The sequence below is a fragment of the Ambystoma mexicanum genome, chromosome 1p (genome assembly GCF_040938575.1).
Source record: "Ambystoma mexicanum isolate Mex_15411 chromosome 1p, UKY_AmexF1_1, whole genome shotgun sequence".
Classification (NCBI taxonomy): Eukaryota; Metazoa; Chordata; class Amphibia; order Caudata; family Ambystomatidae; genus Ambystoma; species Ambystoma mexicanum.
This window is the reverse complement of record NC_090921.1, coordinates 699,227,285-699,247,970: the sequence shown is the minus strand read 5'-3', so window position 1 is coordinate 699,247,970 and position 20,686 is coordinate 699,227,285. Positions and strand designations below refer to the sequence as shown.

Genomic DNA, 20,686 nt, shown 5'->3' with positions numbered 1-20,686 from the left:
CATATATTTCTGTGACACTTTATCCTTCTTCACACTCACTCAACATGCTTAGCATACATGGAGCAACAAGAAACTCTGTTAGAACATTTACGATTGAGGCATTCCATTATGGTGTACACTGCCAGCTGAGTAACTTTTAGGTGATCCCAAGTAAACATATATAGAAAATAATGCACAGTGGCGGGGGTGGTCACACGATTCGGCCAGGCTCACACAATCTGGCAAAGACTGAATTTTCTCCCAGATGTCCCTGTACCCCAGGCCTGGCTTGCAAAGTGCAGGCACTGCCTTCGATATCAGCCTGACATTGTATATGTAATCCTCATGAAACCATAAAAAGTAAAATGAGGATGAGCTGATCTCAAGAAGGGCCGCTACGTGGGATGTGTGCTCTTTTCCATAGTAATGTCTAAGGTAGGCTATGGAAAACACTTGATGTATACTCTAATATCAGTAGGCCTCACTTAAGGCACACCCCTCCACATCTTCCCACCAACTCACACCTGCATGAAGTTTGTATAGTACCACACCTAAAGCTTGGTCTCTGACATGAGGGCTACCTTTCGCTAGTTCAAACCCAGCAGCAGGGTCCACTTAACTTTTCATAAATTCAGTGTTGCTCAAATGTGGGTAATAATACCTGTTATTACATTGCCTAGAAGCTGAAAGCATCTAGCATGAAGCGCTATGACCAAAGTGTTATTATATTCCATAAAGCAAACTATTACCATCACAGACCTGAACTCTGTCCCTGCCCAAAATAAACCATTTGTTGGTGCCTATCCTGCGCATCTCTTAAAAGAAATCAAGCGCTAATCTCCTGTAGGTCTTGGCTAAGATTCACCCTGTTTTATTCAGCCTGGCTGTTTCTGTCAGCGTACTTGAGTGGTCGCAGTGCGATCAGATTTTGGGGGTAGAGCCTCGGCAGTATGTGGATTTAGTGACTTCTGTTTCTGTCCCCCCCTTCCAAATATCCGTGCTCTGAAGACTGAGAAGAAAGTGCTGAGTAAGAGTAGATGAGAGTTGTGGGGTGCTGGTCATGGGGGAATGAGAAGCGAGGGACTTGGGTACAGTAGAGTGTGGGACTGCAAAGTGAAAAAGGGTTGAAAGGGTGCAGAGGACAGAAAAAGAGAGGAGCAAGGGTGGGGAGAGCTGGGAACAAAAAAAGAGTGCAGCTGAAAGATAGGGATGTTTGCAGCACAGGTTGACCAGTGTGTGCAGGGGAGAGAGGTGTGCAGGAAAGACCAGAGCACAGGTAGAGTGGTGTCGGGCAGAAATGGCATAGGAGGTGCTTCGGGTTTTGCAAATGAGAGAGAAGTACAGACAAGTGAGAAAGTGCAGAGGGCAGTGTGTCAGAGGAGTGACTTGGTGTGGGGTGCAGGGAAGGGACTTGGGAGAAAAGGGTGTACAGCAGACGCGAATGTGGAGTAGAGAAGGGTACAGAGGCAAGATCTGTACAAGGAAGAATGGTGCCTCGCCTCATGTTCCCAGATAAAGGGTGCAGCCACGAATGTTTCTTCTTCTAATGCTTGATCCATGCTCACGAGGCCTGCACGAGGACGATTAGAAGTAGTTTGTTGAAATAATTGCAGATATATACACTACACCATATCTGTCTGCACATTGATTGGTATATAATATTAAAAAATAAACAGAATGTGAGATCCTACAAAAAACGGAAAGCGGTCTCCGTGAGGGACTGAACTACTGGGAGTGCTACGAATGCTGGGACATGTAGTGCCTGATCCAGTGGAGGCGCTAAGGAAAACCGAAAGCGGTCTCTGTACAGGACAGGAACTACTAAGAAGTGCTACGGATGCTGGGACATGTAGTGCCTGATCATGTGGCACGGCAATACCTCTATATGTGGATGGCCATGTCATGGTGGTGTGCATGATGTTGGACACTAAAAGTACTCAAACAGCATGTGATCACAGTTCTTTTCCATTGATGTTAAAAACAGACTAAATGGGTTCATGCAGTTTAGTGACATTAATGCTCTCAGTGAAAACACCTCGCATGTGGGCAAAATTTCTAGGATCAAACGAACAAAAAATGGCATTTTTGTGTGCCGCCTCACGCTCTTGGGTGGAGATTAGACCCAAAAATGTTTCCACTCTACGGTTATGTTGAGGCCGTGGCGGACTGTGTCTACCGATGAGGCGCCATTGATGATCCATCACAACCATGCACCTGTATATCCATTTGGCCATGTGAGTAAACTGTCAAACCTAGGCGTCACCTAATGCACGATGCACTATTCTGGACCTAGATGCTGCCACACTGCATCATGTGCTGCACTTGATTTGTGTTGTGCCCTATGGTCACTAATAGACCTCATTTGATCTGTGTTGTGCCTTATGGTCGCTAATAGACCTCATTTGATCTCTTATGGTCGCTAATAGACCTCATTTGATCTGTGTTGTGCCTTATGGTCGCTAATAGACCTCATTTGATCTGTGTTGTGCCTTATGGTCGCTAATAGACCTCATTTGATCTGTGTTGTGCCTTATGGTAGCTGATAGACCTCATTTGATCTGTGTTGTGCCCTATGGTCGCTAATAGACCTCGCTTGATCTGTGCTGTGCCTTATGGTCGCTAATAGACCTCACTTGATCTGTGTTGTGCCTTATGGTCGCTAATAGACCTCACTTGATCTGTGTTGTGCCTTATGGTCGCTAATAGACCTCACTTGATCTGTGTTGTGCCTTACCTGTAGTCACTACTGCACTCTTGCTAAAAACCCATGAACTTCACTGCCCCCATCATCAGAGCCAAGCCACTTACAATGGCCACACTTAGAGGCGCCACTCTAACTATGGCTACCCTCCTCCCGTTGCTCCACGCCCACACAACCACACCTCTTTACCCAGACCTACTATCTCCAATAGAATGGATAAACAGATTTGCCCGCCCACCTTCACCATGCATACCCTGTCCCACAGCCCTTAGAAATACAAGACTAGGTTCTCGCCTTGTTGTACCCACTACCACATGCCTGAACGCAGCCCCACTGACCATGACTAGAAACAATATCTATCGTACTAATTTTGTCACAAAATTCACTAGAATGCTCACCGTTCAGGCTACGAACCCCAAGCAGCCTACCTCACTTTCTGAACTCCCACCCAGTCATAACCCTACTATACCACACTCGCCACCACACATGAAAGCTAACCCTCCACAGACTTCTATCAAGGGAGCCCTCATCAACACTCGCTCATTGGTTGCCCACGCGACTGATGTCGCCGACATTATCTACACTAACCACCTAGACTTTATCGCCATCACGGAGACATGGCTCCACCCAGCAGCCGGTCCCACAATAGCTCTAGCCACTCCTGACAACTACAACATCATCCGAGCTGATAGGAAAAGTGGAATAGGCGGAGGAATAGCAATTATTGCAAAATCCACCCTTAACATCAGAGAAGTAACTAGCACAACCCTACCTTCAGCCGAACCTCTATCTGTCAAACTCCCATTATCTGACACACAAACCATCCTTCTCCATATTATATACAGACCCCCAGGACCCCCCTCTACCTTTGAAGAGGATATCTCTCTCCTACTCACTACAAATTTGAAACCGAAATCCCAAATCATCATTCTGGGAGATTTCAACCTGGGACTCAATGACCCCAATGACAACCAAGCCACTTCCCTAAATGACACGATTACTCATCTAGGCTTCACCCAACACATTAATCAACCTACACACACAAAAGGAAGATCCTTGGATTGGCTTGCAGATGCCAATTGCAACCTTTCACTGACTGACATCACTCCCTGTGCTTGGACTGACCATCATCTCATTACCTTCTCCTTACCCAGATCCCTACCATCTACCACACGACTCACAAAGTTACCTCAAATAATCTCCAGAAACAACTGCAACATCACTATAGAGAATCTCAAACCTCTTCTCGCGCCTATCAGTATAGCTAATCTACCCACGCAAAAAAACAACCCAGCAGCCATAGTAGACCTATATAACAATACTTTAGAACTAGCCCTCAACCAGATAGCTCCTCTCAAACAACGAATAGCCAAACCTATTGCCCATTCCAACAAATGGTTCTCAGCAGAATTAAAAGCTCTCCGCAATATTAAAAGAACTGCAGAAACCAGCTGGAGAAAAGCCCCTTCTTTCTCCACTAAAGACAAATTTGCTTCAGCTGCCTCTAGCTACAAATCTGCCATCCTAAATGCTAAGAAAGAGACCTATAATTTGAGAATACAAAATGCCAAATCTGGCACCAAAGAACTCTTCTCTATACTAAGAGAACTTGAATCACCACTGCCCCCTACAGAGGACTGCATCAAAGACAAGGCCTGGTGTAACAATATCCAGCTCGCCCTCGCTAACAAAATTGCCCTCCTACAAACCAAGATAGAAGCAAAAAAAGCTAGCCTTGCCTCTAAGCAGAACCCCAGCAGCAAAATTAACCACACTACCCCTATCTGCCCATCTTTCCACTTCTCACCAGTCACAGAAGAGGAAGTAATCAAGATAATCGCCAGCCTCAAACCATCCAACTGCAAAGGTGACATTTGCCCAGCATCCGTCATCAAAGATGGTGCTAACGAGTTAGCCCCTCTCATCAACTCTCTGATCAACTCCTCCTTCAAAAACTCAGTGGTCCCCAACAACCTTAAAGAAGCGTGGGTCCTACCCTTGCTCAAAAAACCTAACCTAGATCCCAACATCCCCACAAATTACAGGCCCATCACCACAGTCCCATTTCTTCTCAAAATCTTGGACACGGTAGCCTATCTCCAAATACAACAACATTTGGAAGAAAACAACCTCCCAGGCCTGCGACAATCCGGCTTCAGACCAAGGCACGGGACTGAAACTGCCCTCTTGGATCTAAAAATCCAAATGGATGACGCCAAAGACAAGGGCAAACTGGCCATCTTGCTCTTGTTGGATCTCTCTGCTGCCTTTGATCTGGTTGACCACCAGATCCTCACTCAACACCTCTCCTCGGCTGCTGCATTCTCTCAGAATGCCACTAAGTGGATCCAGTCATTTCTGTCTGACAGGACGACTAGAGTCTTCGCCCCCACTGCGGCTGCGGACCCTATCCCTATCACATGTGGAGTGCCACAAGGTTCCTGCATTTCCCCCACCCTTTACAACATCTTCACGAAGCTCCTATTTGAACGTCTTGACGATCTGGGTGTCAGCTACACTAATTATGCTGACGACACCCAGGTACTCATCACGCTCACTGGTAGATATGAGGAAGATGCTGCAAAACTTAATGATATCTACTTAGAAATCCAAGCCTGGATGGCCACACACAGTCTTTGCCTTAACGACGATAAGACAGAATTGCTCATCGTAGGCTCCCAGGCTCGCCGCAACAAACTGGACCAAAGGTACCATTCCTTTACCATTGATGGCAACATCTTAAAAGTCTCCAAAGAGGTTAAAACACTATGTGTATACCTCGACTCTACCCTATCACTATAGAAACAAATAAACTCTACCATCTCAGCTAACTCATACACCAATAAATTGATCAATGCCTGTAGGCCTTTTCTCTCCACCTCTAGCTGCCTCACCCTATCTAGAGCGCTGATATTGTCTAAATTAGACTATTGCAACATACTCTACTTAGGCACCAGCACCAAAAAACGTGAATAGACTCCAGATCCTGCAAAATAATGCACTAAGATGTGCCCTCAACCTCCCGCACAAGGCGCACATATCCACGGCTAGAAAAGAAGTCCACTGGCTCCCGATCCGTGACAGAATTAAGCTAAGAACACTGGTCATCACCCACAAGTGCCTATCACACACTGCCCCACGGTACCTTTCTGACAAATTCTCTAGACACTGCCCCATTACACCCACCAGAACACCTTACCTACACCAACTAAAGATCACTAATTATAACCTAAAAACAGCAGGGGGCTCCAGTTTTCCAGTGCTCGCAGTACAATGTTGGAACACCCTCCCCACTACAATTAGATCGGAAGCCGCATTCTGGCCATTCAGAGCCATGGTACAATCATGGCTACTAGCAGCCTAAACATCCAGACTCTCACTGTCATGACCTGCTAGCCGCCGCTCTCCACCTGTAGTAATGTTCACTCTACCTACAGCATAGTCAGGACCAACCTGTAACCTGGTCCGCATTAGCCACTGTAACTTTTTTTTCTCTTTGCATATTCTCTGCACATGCTGTTCTCGGTATATTTTACTCTTGTATGTAAATATTCAGAGCTTGGACCAATGTACGCTCTGTCTGTTGTACTATGATGTGCGTGCAACGATATGTAACCCTGCTGTACACATGATTATGCGCCCAGTTACCTGAGGGTTCGGATGCGCTTTATAAATAAACAAACTAAACTAAACTAAACTAGTCTATGGACCCACTTTTGTTCCAGTTTTGTGAGGGCCAGGTCTATGTTGCCTCCGCGTTTCTGTGGCTGTAGTTGCTGCAGCACAGTCCAGGTGAATTGTTCATGCGTATGGCCTTTTTTGTTGAAGTGCTCGACCAGGGGTTTATCCTGTACTTTATTCTTACTGCAGGATCTATGCTCATTGATCCTCTGTTTAACAGGTCTGATGGTCTTTCCGATGTATATCTTGTCGCATGGGCATTTGATGACGTAGATGACATATCTACTTTCACAGTTTGTGTGGTTGTTCATGTTCCATGTGAAATCTTTGTAGGTGAAAGTTTTGCTGTTGGTCATGTGGCGGCAGGCCACACAGTGTCCGCAGCTGTAGTGTCCCACGACTGGTGGCAGCTTCCATAATGTCGCTGGTGTTTTGGAGGGTTCCAAAAAAGTATGGACCAAAGTGTCCCTTACATTTTTGTTCTTTCTGAATGCGAATAGTGGTTTCTTCGTCAGACTTCCTTCGTTTTTGATGAGGTGCCAGTGTTTCCTGATCGTGGTTTTGATGAGGTTGCTGACTGGGTTAAACGTTGTGACGCAGACAATCCTGTCTACGGGATCCTTAGTTTTGGTGGTGAGACAGACAGAATGGTCTGTGTTTGCTGTTCTTTTTTTGGCCATTTTTATAGATTTTTTCAGATAGCCTCTTTGTCCTAGGCGAGTTTGTAGTTGTTTGGCGTGTAGGTTGAATTTTTCTTTGTCCGTGCAGTTTCTACGGATGCGCAAGAATTGTCTGTAGGGGAGATTGTACTTCAAACCTTGTGGATGATAGCTCGAGAAATGGAGGAGGCTGTTTCTATCCGTTGGTTTCCTGAATAATTCAGTTTTTAATAGGTTGCCAGAACGGTAGATGTGGAGGTCTAGGAAATTTATGGATTGGAAATCCCACTCTATGGTGAACTTGATGTGGGTGTTTTGCAGATTGACCCAATGGTGGAAGTCCAGGAGTGATTCTTTGTTGCCCTCCCATACGACAAGGACGTCGTCAATGTATCTGCGCCATACCTTTATGTTTGCTCTGTAGGGGTTGTTGTCTCGGTAGATGTTGTCGTCTTCATACTGGGCCATATACAGCTTCGCCACATCTGGAGCAAAGGTAGCACAGATGCTGACACCTTTGATCGGTTGGTATAGTTGTTGTCCAAACAGGAAGAAGTTCTCCCCCATGGCTATGCGGATGCATTCCAAGATGAAATTGGTTGGGGTAGTGGTCACATCTGTCCTTCTCTCGAGGCAGGTGGCGAGAGCTTGTAATCCTTCTTGCTGTGGGATGGAGGTGTATAAAGCCTCCACATCCATGGTGACTAGGATGGAGTTAGTGGTCAAAGTGACGGTGTCTAGGACCTTGATGGTCTCTGTGCTATCCTTGATGTAGGATTGAATTTTTCTCACAAAAGGTTTCAAAAAATGATCTGTGTATAATGACAAGGGTTCCAGTAGTGAGTTGCAGGCCGATACAATAGGTCTGCCAGGTGGTTTAGTGGCGTGTTTATGTATCTTAGGCAGGATATAGAATGCTGGAGTCCGGGGGTGCATTTTATTGAGGAAGATACGTTCTTCGGTACCGATCCAACCTATTACGCTCACCTGGCTCCCACAGAGGCGTTGATCTGAACTGGACTGCTGCGGTCTCCACCAATGTGACGCGTAGGGCCGAGATGACGGACTGGACTGGCCCACCTAGCTTTGTTTGCTTGGCCCGTAGGAATATTCTTCTGCAAATGGAGAAAGGGAATTAACCACCCGTGGAGTTGAGCGTAAATCCCCCAACCCTGCTGTTCTCCCCACTGATCACCTTGGATGTCCCCTCTTATAGTCTCACCTGATGATTTGAAAAGATGAGCTCTCCATCCTGCATTGAGCACAGGGGCGCGTAGATAACCAGTTGCTTCACTGGCTCGAAGGAATTGGTGAGTTCCAGGACAATATTGACTCCGATATTCCCGGCAAGACGCCCTAAGTATGTAGTTCGTAAGAGTTCAAATGCTTGACTTTCACTCTTGTCCGATTCCTTGCAGGTTGCAGCTTGACCCTACTGAAGAGTTCCTCGTGGCAACCGGTAATGTTCTGGTAAGGATTTGTATTATCCAAAACAGTTCGATAAAGTAATGTCCATATGTACCCTGTTGATTTATCCCTTATTCAGGCGCTGAGAGAAAGTATGAAGTCTCGGGGAATAATGCCTCTGGCGGTAAAATCAGGTAAGTCTTTTGTGGTGAGGAGGGTTCCCCTTGTTAGTCCCTTGTTTCACCTTGCTGTTGTTTTGTTTCCCCTTAGTGCCCAGGGTTCGGCTAGGATGCAGTGGAAGCTGCGCCGACCCGTGAAGAAGAATAGTACCCCCGGTGGTAAAATCAGTTAAGTCTATGGGGGGTATTCCTCTGTGTATTCCCTTTGCTCACCTTGCTGTTCTTCCATTTTTAATCTATCCACAAGAACACTGACTCCATCTGAACGGAGCCTCCTAGAAAGAGGACTATCCTTCGTTCCAGCTACAGGGGCAGACCCATTCCAAACAGAGGCCGAACTCAGAAGATTTTTTCGGACCCTGAGATTGAAATACTTTTTTGAAATTTACCTACCTGAAAAACAGAACTCGGAAGATACCATCATCCAAGAACCCACAGAAACATCAGAGAACGTGACGGGCCTAAAACCCAAGTCAAACTTTAATCCACCTCCCTACAACATCCCAGGGGAGTTCGAAACTTTTGAGAAAATAGTTATGAAAACCATCAAAAGCGGACTTGAACAGAAGAACTACTATCAAGATAACCTAAACAAAGACGAAAGACAATCTCTCAAAAACCTGAACTCGGATAAAAACGTAACCATCAAACCAGCCGACAAAGGCGGAGGAATCGTCATCATGAACACCGAAGACTACAACAAAGAATGCCAGCATCTCCTAGATGACACCACGTCATACAAAAAACTGAACAGGGACCCCACGCAACGTCTACTAGAGGAAATCGGCAGTTTCACTAGACACACTGAGGATGAGGGTTGGATCTGTACCTAAGAACAAATCTTCCTCAATAAAATGCACCCCCGGACTCCAGCATTCTATAATCTGCCTAAGATACATAAACACGCCACTAAACCACCTGGCAGACCCATTGTATCGGCCTGCGACTCGCTACTGGAACCCTTGTCATTATACACGGATCTTTTTTTGAAACCTTTTGTGAGCAAAATGCAATCCTACATCAAGGATAGCACAGAGACCATCAAGATCCTAGACACCGTCACTTTGACCACTAACTCCATCCTAGTCACCATGGATGTGGAGGCTTTATACACCTTCATTCCACAGCAAGAAGGATTACAAGCTCTCGCCACCTGCCTCGAGAGAAGGACAGATGTGACCACTACCCCAACCAATTTCATCTTGGAATGCATCCGCATAGCCATGGTGGAGAACTTCTTCCTGTTTGGACAACAACTATACCAACAGATCAAAGGTGTCAGCATGGGTGCTACCTTTGCTCCAGATGTGGCGAACCTGTATATGGCACAGTATGAAGACGACAACATCTACCGAGACAACAACCCCTACAGAGCAAACATAAAGGTATGACGCAGATACATTGACAACGTCCTTGTTGTATGGGAGGGTAACAAAGAATCACTCCTGGACTTCCACCATTGGCTCAATCTGCAAAACACCCACATCAAGTTCACCATAGAGTGGGATTTCCAGTCCATAAATTTCCTAGACCTCCACATCTACCGTTCTGGGAACCTATTAAAAACTGAATTATTCAGGAAACCAACGAATAGAAACAGTCTCCCCCATTTTTCGAGCTATCATCCACAAGGTTTGAAGTACAATCTCCCCTACGGACAATTCCTGCGCATCCGTAGAAACTGCACAGACAAAGAAAAATTCAACCTACACGCCAAACAACTACAAACTCGCCTAGGACAAAGAGGCTACCTGAAAAAATCTATAAAAATGCCCAAAAAAAGAGCAGCGAACATAGACCGTTCTGTCTGTCTCACCACCAAAACTAAGGATCCCGTAGACAGGACTGTCTGCGTCACAACGTTTAACCCAGTCAGCAACCTCATCAAAACCACGATCAGGAAACACTGGCACCTCATCAAAAACGAAGGAAGTCTGACGAAGAAACCACTATTCGCATTCAGAAAGAACAAAAATGTAAGGGACATTTTGGTCCATAATTTTTTGGAACCCTCCAAAACACCAGCGACATTATGGAAGCTGCCACCAGTCGTGGGACACTACAGCTGCGGACACTGTGTGGCGTGCCGCCACACGACCAACAGCAAAACTTTCACCTACAAAGATTTCATATGGAACATGAACAATCACACAAACTGCGAAAGTAGATACGTCATCTACGTCATCAAATGCCCATGCAGCATGATATACATCGGAAAGACCATCAGACCTGTTAAACAGAGGATCAATGAGCATAGATCCTGCATGAAGAATAAAGTACAGGATAAACCCTTGGTCGAGCACTTCAACAAAAAAGGCCATACGCATGAACAATTCACCTGGACTGTGATGCAGCAAATACAGCCACAGAAACGCTGAGCCAACATAGACCTGGCCCTCACAAAACTGGAACAAAAGTGGGTCCATAGACTAGACACAGTTCGCCACGGCCTCAACATAACCGTAGAGTGGAAACATTTTTGGGTCTAATCTCCACCCACGAGCGTGAGGCGGCACACAAAAATGCAATTTTTTGTTCGTTTTATCCTAGAAATTTTGCCCACATGCTAGGTGTTTGGACTGAGAGCATTAATGTCACTAAACTGCATGAACCCATTTAGTCTGTTTTTAACATCAATGGAAAAGAACTGTGATCACATGCTGTTTCGAGTACTTTTATGTGTCCAACATCATGCACACCACCATGACATGGCCATCCACATATAGAGGTATTGCCGTTCCACATGATCAGGCACTACATGTCCCAGCATCCGTAGCACTTCTTAGTAGTTCCTGTCCTGTACAGAGACCGCTTTCGGTTTTCATTAGCGCCTCCACTGGATCAGGCACTACATGTCCCAGCATTCGTAGCACTCCCAGTAGTTTCAGTCCCTCACAGAGACTGCTTTCGGTTTCCATTCGCGGCTCCGCTCGGACCACTCCCATTGGTCCAAGCACCTCACGCCCCCGTGCCATTGGCCCAGGCGCCACACTGGGACTGGTTTATTAGCTGAACTGGGTTCACTCTGATGTTACAGCTACCATTACAGCAGCAAATCCCCCGACGACACACGTTCTCACGGCTCGCAGTAAGTGTACAAATCCAGCGGCCACGCCTCCAGAGGCTTCGCCCTCTTTACTAATTTGTTTACTCACTTACGGGAAGTCATCGATAGCAGAACCACCTCCTTCACTGTTTGGATCCACATTACCATCTTTTGTATAAAATGCGCAGTATCCACGGGTTGTGATTCGGCCCCTCCAGCTCACTGCCATTCATCAGAGGGACACAGTCGCACTACCAGTCCAGACGCACTTCTGCATTTTGCATCATGGTTTTTCCAACAAAGGCACTGTACATTGGCCAGCGGTGAGTTTCAATTCCTTCGCTAGTTTGAACCAACTTGTCCACACGCCATGGGGCTTTTTATGCACTAATAATACCCTCCACGCCCTAGATCACATCGGGCAGCAGTTTATACCACGTTGTCCACACGCCATGGAGCGTTTATGTAAGTATGGTTTTCGCCATTACATAAACGCCCGTTATCACACTACGAGCCTTATACTGGATCTTTTCCCTAGGCACAAGCTGAGGCACTATGGTCCGCTCCAGATACCCACCACTGCACCAACGTCCAACAGTGGTAACTAGACCAGGGTCACCGGCACCTTCACCCTAGTTCTAGATGTTTGAGCCGACGCCTCAAACTCACTTCCATCATTGTTTTTTTTACAGACGAGGGACCTTTTTAGGCCCTCCTCTAGCCAATAGGATCCTGACCGAAATTGATACCTCAGTAACCCACGGCTCCCCTAAGCGCAGTCTCGCACCAACCATCCAGCACTAATCCTTGGATGGTTTTATACAGCATCACTACTGCCACCACAGCAGCAGGTACGCTGTCCTTTTACATGGCAACACAAGGCCTCAATTATGAAACAATAAATAACACAATTAGACCCTGAGATCCTTACAAATCCTTCTCTATTCTCAGACAATACGGACTACACCACATTTGGTGCTCATCCTGAAGAAGGCCAACACTATCCAGGCGACAATTCTGTCTTCATGGCCGAAACACACCTTTGTCGATCCCCAGTGACACAACTGCAAAAAAAAAACTTTTTGTGTATGTCTTGTAGATTATGTTATGTACACCCCGTGTTAACCATGCCCTGGACCACCCTATGTCCCGGGTGCACTATTGTTTTAAATATATGTTCTTCAAACTGTTGTATACCACTGTGCCCTTAGGTGGAACTCTGTACCTCAATACAAAAGAGGTTGATACTCATTCTGTATTTCCACCAAATTTAATCACTCCTGTCCATTCCTTTGAACCTTTTGTGCTTATCTAAAACTATGTAAACAAATTGAACAATAACACTTGTGGTTTTTGAAATAAACTAATTTGTTCAGAACCGCAGCTTGCTTTTTGTAGGATCTAACATCCTGATTATTTTTTATTATTATATACGTACCCTCCTGGGTAGATCAGGACCCCGCCAGGCGCCCTTATTTTCACTTGCACATTGATTGGGCCTGATAATACACCAAGTGGTCCCCACTCTCCCAGGTGCAGGCCAGCATGGGGAGGATTTATTAGAGGGAACGTGGGAGCTCTGGCTTGGCGCCTTGCGCGTAGCATCTTGCCTTGCGACACATCATCATGTTATTTGGGCTATTTTAGCAACTTTCATGGGTTTTTGGTGCATGGATGCCACGCGGGCTGCAGACTCATTTTACGCCATAACCTATTCCTATAAAGGGCACGTAAAGTGGCAGTTCTGGTTTTGATAAAGCCACTGACTTAGGGATGTTTACTACAAAGCCCTGTGTAGTTAATAACTTAATTGGAGCTGGGAACATACTACTGGTGTAATACAAATGTCTTATCCAGGGATGCCTTCATCCACTCCTTTTCTCCTTAATTGTTCATTGCACTTTCACTATCTGAAATGTCGTCAGGGGGATTATGATAGTTATTCTTCACATTCTTAATTGTTTCAAGGACCTGTAGGAATGTAAGTTTTTCTCCCATGCTCCTCCCCCCTTGAAGCGCTTTGAAACACATTGTGCATAGGCGCTATACAAATAAACAGTCAATCAATCAAAAATCAATCAATCACTCTATTAGCACTATGCATTTCCTTCACTGAAGTCCTGCTAAAAACCAGCAATGGCAAGTGTGTGCTTGTCTATACGTATTGGGCATTTGCCAGGCACTGCTATTAAATGTTCAGGTACTTGCACCATTTTGCAGCTGCTACCATCAGTATCAGTAATACCACTATGGCGGTGCTTGGTAAGGGTCTTTTCCATGCCTACATTAAAGCTCAAATGGCTAGTGTTGCCAACGCTGGTTTTAAAATAGGGATGCAACTACATTTTTGGTACCCACCACCAGCTGAATAATGAGTTGTACACAAGTTTTAAGCCAACTGGGTGACCCAGAAAAAAATAAAGCAGAGCTTTGAGATTCAAAACAGCTCTTGTTCCGCTATCCATGTAAATCCAGTGAATACCCTGGTGCCGAGGTATGATTGCAGCCCATAAACTGCTGTAAAGGAGCACACTCATGTTCCATCCTTGAGGGTTCAAGTGGAATAGGATAGGAAGGGTTGGCGAAACTCCATAAAGCATCTGCACTTAAAGCGCAGGTGAGAGTATTATAAAAGATCTCTCTAAAGGTCCACTGCTGGGAGGATTTTATACTCTGAACTGCTTTTCTTTTTCTTAATTTTCTTCAGTTTTCTTTCTTTCCTTTCTCTTGTTGTATACAGTGATGATATATGTAATTTGCTGTTTTAACTTTGTGAAAAGTCGTGTTTTTTGACTAAAACACAACCAATAAATAAAACAACAAAGTCCCCAAGGTGTCCCTGTCCCCCCAGATTTTATGGGTCTCCTACGCCACTAACACGCTTAAAGTCTAGCCAAGCTACAACCGAAGATTTATGCTTATCAGATTCTGAGTGCATCTTTAAAGCACCACTTGTCTTTTCCCATTTAGCATATCGTTTGTCAACAAACGAAACATTGCCACGTGCACGCCCCCCTCCTCCGTAAGTAGAACCAACATGTCTGCATGCAAAGCAGTATACTTTATCTTTCAGAACTGAATACTCCACCCAAGGATATGTTTTTTAGTCTCTGTTAAACTTACGGGAATCAGTTACAGGGTATGTAGCAAGTTATGGCTGTACAGGGTCACTGTATTGATTTGGTGACTGTCCTCTAAATTGAGAGCTGGAGATCTTCTTGGAATGCCCTGCTCAGCTTGACGCATCTCCATAGTGTCATCGCTCTGCAACCAAGAGCTGCCTGTGTTCTCCCCGATGAGTGAAATGTCGGGAGAGCAAGCAACAGTGGGGGGATCACCAAACACGCCAACATGGGAAGAACAATCCTCAATATCAGGATTGAAAGAACAATCAACGCTATCCAGGAAAGTTGAAGTATTGCTTAGGTCAGCATCACGTGAACCCATCACAGCAATGTCTGCACGTGAACAAGAGCCTTCAGTGGCCACTTCAAATGAAGGAGATGCTATGTCAGCCAAAGAAGGAGGAGCTGTAGACAAAGTGTCAGCATGTGAAGATATCGAACCAATGTCACATGTAGATGCACTGTCTGCACCTGAAGAAGTAGCTCTGCTGCTAGCAAGAGTTGATGTGCTGGCCGATGGTTGGACAACATGTACAGCTGTACTTGAACTGCTACTTGAGGTATCATCAGACCTCTTGCGCTTGCTTGAATCTGAGCCTGGAGTAGGGCCAGCTCCTCTTGGTTTTGGAGAAAAAATATCAAGGATTGACCTCTGTTTTGGATCCTTGGGTTTTCCTGTAGGTGTAGACATGTTCGTTTTTTTAGTACTGCTAAATCAGAAGCTATTATTCAAGCAAATTATGGATTCTCGGGTGTCCTTCCGACTTTTTGTTCTTCACTCTTCTTTGGGGGACCACTTCTGCTGCATACCAAAGGGGAGACAAATCTGAAATGTATTGCTGTGGCTTACAATTGTATCACTGTACTCCCTGAAAATAAGCTAATACTCCCCAAAAAGAAAAACAGAGATTACAAATACTCCCAACAAAAAATAGGAAACAAACGCCATGGACCCCGACCCCCTGCTTTCACGCACACAGCTCCATGGATGTTTGGAGAGGTACCGCACGTAGTTCCAAAGGAATAAAGTACTATTATTATTGCCGATCGGTAGACATGCACATGAACTTTTAATGTGTGTGAGTAACTAGGTCCAACATAATTATTAGAAAAACCTTTCAGTTTTTCAGTTAAAGCATACTTGCTTACAAAATACAGCCGTGGGGAACTGTATTCACATTTTTACTCCCTAAAAATCATTTTACTCCCTAAAAATCATTTTACTTCCTAGTTTACAAAACAGGGAATAAAATAGTCCCACTTCAAAATCTTATCTGGAGCACTGAGCACATACCAAAACAGTGATTTCAAGTATTTATTTCCGTAGCTTACATTTAGGCCAGTCCTATCTGTCAGGGTTATAGTTTAGATTTGAGAGATTAACAGTTGCAACCTGTTCAAACTCTGCCCCTACAAAAGGAATCCCCTGGGTCCCGAAAAATTGAAGTGAAGCATGCATTCAGTGTCATACAGTTTGAAGTTAATTTTGTGGTATTCTTTGATTCAATGGAAGAGAGACAGCAATCTTTAGTGTTGGAACAACTAGGACAAGGCTGCAATGCATAAATAGATCTGGACTAACAGATCAGATTAACACATGCTGTACAATTTCAATATGTTGCTTCATGTTCCTTTACATCCCACAAAGGTCACAGATAAGGCTGGATGTCAGATGCTCAATGGTGGTACTGTTTGCTGGCATTAAGAACACAGAAAGGAAGAAACTCCCACACGAAGACGCAGGTCTGAAAAAAATAACAAAATATCAGAAAGATTCATTTGTGCAACACCAGACCATATTAATTTTTAATAGAATTTTAGAGTTCTGGGGTGCACGCATCATGCAAAGACAAACTGGACCACAGAGGCTTTGCACAGGACAGACCTAGAGACTGACTTCCGGCCCGGCAGCGATTCATCATTAAACTTCTGTGTCTCGGAGGGACGCATGTTATGCACCACTGCCCCAGGATCTCTAGGAACTAACTCTGTAGGCTGCAGCAGGCCAAGGCTGAGTGTGTGGCTTGGGCAAGGAGCAGTTTAAATAATGTCGTGTCACTATGTAAAATCCTAGATAAATGCATTGCAAAATGTGTAGGCTGCAGGCCAAACTTGACTTGGATTTCATCTGCCTGTGGTTAATTTAAGCAGTTTAATTTGCATAAGCTGTTGGATAATTATTGTTCAACCCAAAGTTACTAAAATGTCTAAAATTCATAAGATTTAAGTGGCACCAACAGATGGAGGTATGGGGTGGGCACAAACAAGGTAACGGAAGAAACAGGGATTGGTGAGGGGCAAAATACTCCTAAACCTGCAGAGGTCAAAAGAATTCTAGGAAGAATCCATCAGAACTGTGTTAGGTTAGGGTCTCCTCTAGATAAACCTTAACACTCATGTGATGTCCTAATCCAGCCCTCCAATCACACACCGCAGCGCATAATCACAGGCTCTGTCAGACTGCCAATCAGGTTGGCCCCCAAAACTGGTAACCATTCAGGGCCACCCACATATGATATGTAATAGCCTGGCTAGAGACATGGACTGGTCTGAAACAGTTCAAACTAGTGTGTGCATGACTGGACTCCACGTGAGACTGTTTCCCAGGAGAAAGGAATGGCGGGGATTGCTCAGAGTAGGACTTTATCCAATACATTAGTACCACAAAGTCTACCAATAAGGTAGACTGGGTGTGGGTTAAAATAGCCGTGCAGGGCCTAAGCTTTGTATTCCATGCAATGTCTGCACCTGCGACCTGGAATTAGTGACGGGGCTGTGATACACTGTCACTAATTGGCTCAGCAGAGCCTGTGCTAAGTTTTATAGGTCAGACCAAGCCTTTATTTGGCATGTCCCTCATTTTGGAAATTACTTTCCCTCTCCTGTTGCTGTAGACCAATGCCTTTGAAGGGCACAGCTCTCCTGCCTGCTCATGGGTTGGACACCAATGTGAGCCTTTCTGTTCTTCTGAGGACCACCATCATTGCCTTTATGCATGCAAGTTTCAAAGGTGACCACATGTATTTTAGTAAGAATGAAATAAACAGATTTGAATGGATGCAACAGCAGAACCGGTGAACCCATCCCCTTCCTTTGCCAACCCAACACTCCACTCCATAGTTCCTCTTGCCTGTTGCAGACATCAGCCCTCCTTACTGTACTCCACCCACCAGTCTTTCCCATGTCCGTGACACCAGTGACACCCCTCAATCTTAATGCCTAATGCCATGTAGCTCAACCCAAGCTCCTCCCCTTGATCCTTGAAACTATTTGCAGCTGTCAACCCGCCTCCCCTGCCGAGTGTTCCTTCACCTTCCGCTTCATCAGTTATACAGATCAGGCAACTCTTTGCTTTTACTGTGCACTTTAAAATAGTATGCTGCACTTATGTATTCACTCCAACAATAAAACATTTGACAACAGTTCTATTATGTAATTCTTTATAGCACTATATTTACTGGCCCGTTGTCACAATATAAAAATTGAGTAGCAGAACATAATGGTTTGAGCATTCAGAGGGGGGCATAACAGTGTATTTACATATTGGCTGTGGCCACGTTGCACTGTAACACAGCAGGAATCACCTTCCTATTGTGATTTATTGCTTTTGTGCACGTTCCTTGGATGAGGACCTGTCCACACTGGTGAGGGGGAGGGGGGCACATGGACATAGTGGCGAGGGGCAGGGGAGCACATGGATAGTGGCGAGGGGCAGAGGGCACATTGACACAGTGGCGGTGGGCAAGGGGGCATATGGACATAGTGGCGAGGGGCACATGGACATAGTGATGGGTGTAAGGGGGCACATGGACACAGTGGTGGGGGATAAGGGGGCACATGGCCACACTGGCTAGGGGCAGTGGAGCACAAGGACATAGTGGCCTGGGTCAGGGGCACATGGACACAGTGGCAAGGGGGCACATGGACACAGTGGCGGTGGGGCAAGGGTGCACAAGGACACAGTGGCGGGGGCAAGGAGGTACATGGACACAGTGGGGAGGGGCAAGGGGGCACATGGACACAGTAGCGAGGAGCAGTGGGGCACATGGACATAGTGGCGGGAGTCGGGGGCACATGACAAAGCGGCAGAGGGTCGGGGACACAGGGGTAAGGGGGCACATGGACACAGTGGCAATGGGCAAGGGGGCACATGGACACTGGCTGGCGTCTGGGGCTCATGGACACTGCGGTGGGGGGCAAGGGGGCACATGGACACAGTGGCGAGGGACAAGGGGGCACATGGACGCAGTGGTAATGGGCAAGGGGGCACATGAACACAGTGGCAGGGGCAAGAGGGCACATGGACACTGGCGAGGGGCAAGGGGGCAAATAGACACACTGATGAGGGGCAAGGGAGCACATTTGCTCTGATACTGACAACACACAAAGGTCCCAGATTTGTCTCAGAGCAGAGACAAAATGGATGCTGTAATGGTGCAGTGTGGCGACTCGACACAGAGACAGTCACAGTAGGGAAAGCAGTGCAAATTCGGGACGTGTATTATTCGGTGACAAAATATTATAATTGGTAATTTATAATGCGCTTAAATTTAAAGAGGTTTCAAAGCGCGGACCATCCGACCCAGGATTGAACCTGTTGCACCGCGTCATCATGCTTCTAGCAGCACGAGCGGAACAGCTAAAAAACAATTGTGTTCCACCGGAATCCCTGCCTCTCTGTTTACATCAAAGTTATGATCCACATGGGGAAGAGGTTGGATTCCTTGCGTGTAGTGGGGAAATGTGGTAAAAATAGCACAAGTGCATAAACATCTGTGGACAGATTTCATACTTGGGTTTTCACACATTCATTTTCCACAGGGAAGAAAACATAGGCTTGGCAGCGGCTTGCAAAGTCCCTCTCTGCCGGTAAACATGCTTATAATATGGCAGTGAAATTAATTCAGTGTTGGTTGACTAGATCTTCGCGCACGCATAGCTTGGGCCATTGCATTTGATCACGCATTTATTTTCAAAGAGGATGGGGGAAACATGCAAGACAACCGGACCGGCGACGCTGCGCCACGGCCACGGCCACAGACGCAGGCGGGGACACAGCCTCTGCCGACCACGCACACAGGCAGGGGCAGCCAGGCTCAATTTACCAAAACCCACCCAGCACTGCAGCAGCACACCGCATGCCTCGACCCCACCAGTCACACTACACAGCTGGTGCTTGTTACGGTAGAAATAGAAGCTGCTGGCCTTCTTCAGTTCAGTGGACACAGGAGGTTGGAGCAGCTGAGCACGCGTCCGACGGTCTTGAATTTGAAAAGTTATTTTGCGCATGCAAGCAGTGTTGCCAGGTCAGAATGAGAAAATAAGCTGAATGCCCCTTCAAAACAAGCCCAAAACAAGCGGACTCCAATATGGATAAGCTGAAAAAACAAGCACACACCTAAAACGCTCCGGATAAGTCACAAAAGTCAGATTCACCACACTAAATTATAAACCTACAGAAAGGACATAGACAGTGTGTTACAACAACAAAAAAGGCTTTATTAAAGCTTGATGTTTTTGGCACAGTCCAATAACTATGTCAGGGGAAGTGAAAGAGACCATCATCTGCTTCCTCCTCCACTTTTCTTCCCCAGTTGTGTAGATATGCTGAGTAAAACGTTTCAGCATTTCTGTGCTTGGCTCAAAGTTCGAACAGCAAATTGCAAGTCTTCGCAGCCCAAAACGAATGTTCAAAATGCTGCTCAGTGTTTGCTGCCTCATTCGGTTCCGTGTTTTAGACTTGACAATGTTCATCTGTGAGAACACTCTCTCAACGTCTGCATTACTTAGCGGCATTGCAAGTAATGACAGGGCAAACAAGGCCAGTTCTTTGAAGCACCGCTCCCCACTGGCATCTGTAAAATCGAAAACTTCCACCCAGAACTCAGTTGCCTGCCTGTCTTCTTTTA

The 20,686-nt window shown here is 45.8% G+C and overlaps 1 long non-coding RNA gene across 1 annotated transcript; it reads right to left on the bottom strand.

Annotated features, from left to right (window-relative positions):
- Window positions 1-16,078: 16,078 nt before the first annotated feature.
- LOC138579742 (uncharacterized) lies at window positions 16,079-20,078 on the bottom strand. Its single transcript, XR_011304131.1, has 2 exons — window positions 19,883-20,078; window positions 16,079-16,522 (listed from the first exon to the last, which is right to left on the bottom strand). It is a non-coding gene; the product is annotated as an uncharacterized lncRNA (long non-coding RNA).
- Between the last annotated feature and the right edge of the window lie 608 nt (window positions 20,079-20,686).